The sequence below is a fragment of the Penaeus monodon genome, chromosome 24, assembly GCF_015228065.2.
Source record: "Penaeus monodon isolate SGIC_2016 chromosome 24, NSTDA_Pmon_1, whole genome shotgun sequence".
In the NCBI taxonomy this organism is placed as follows: Eukaryota; Metazoa; Arthropoda; class Malacostraca; order Decapoda; family Penaeidae; genus Penaeus; species Penaeus monodon.
In genome coordinates, this window is record NC_051409.1 from 35,817,312 (window position 1) to 35,817,549 (window position 238).

Here is a 238-nt window from a genome sequence, read left to right on the forward strand (position 1 = left end):
TGTGGGCGAGAGAGTGTGTGTAACAGGCTATGGAGACCTTAATACAATGGAACACACGCTACAATATAAGGGAACGGTGCTGAGTGCGGTGGCGCGCCCCGGCCAGAGGAAGCCGGAGGCGGATGCCCTGCCGGTAGGGTGACGGAGTGCGAACTGTTTGACTGGGTCTTTTTAGGGCACGGAGCGGCGACTCTCCACCGGAAACATGTCATGGGAAAGCAACTGTGGAACATCTGCT

General features: G+C 57.1%; 1 protein-coding gene across 1 annotated transcript in view; it reads left to right on the plus strand.

The window, feature by feature from the left end:
• Positions 1-238, plus strand: part of LOC119588961 (dynein intermediate chain 2, ciliary-like) — a 5,936-nt gene that overhangs the window by 4,000 nt on the left and 1,698 nt on the right. The window lies entirely within an intron of this gene.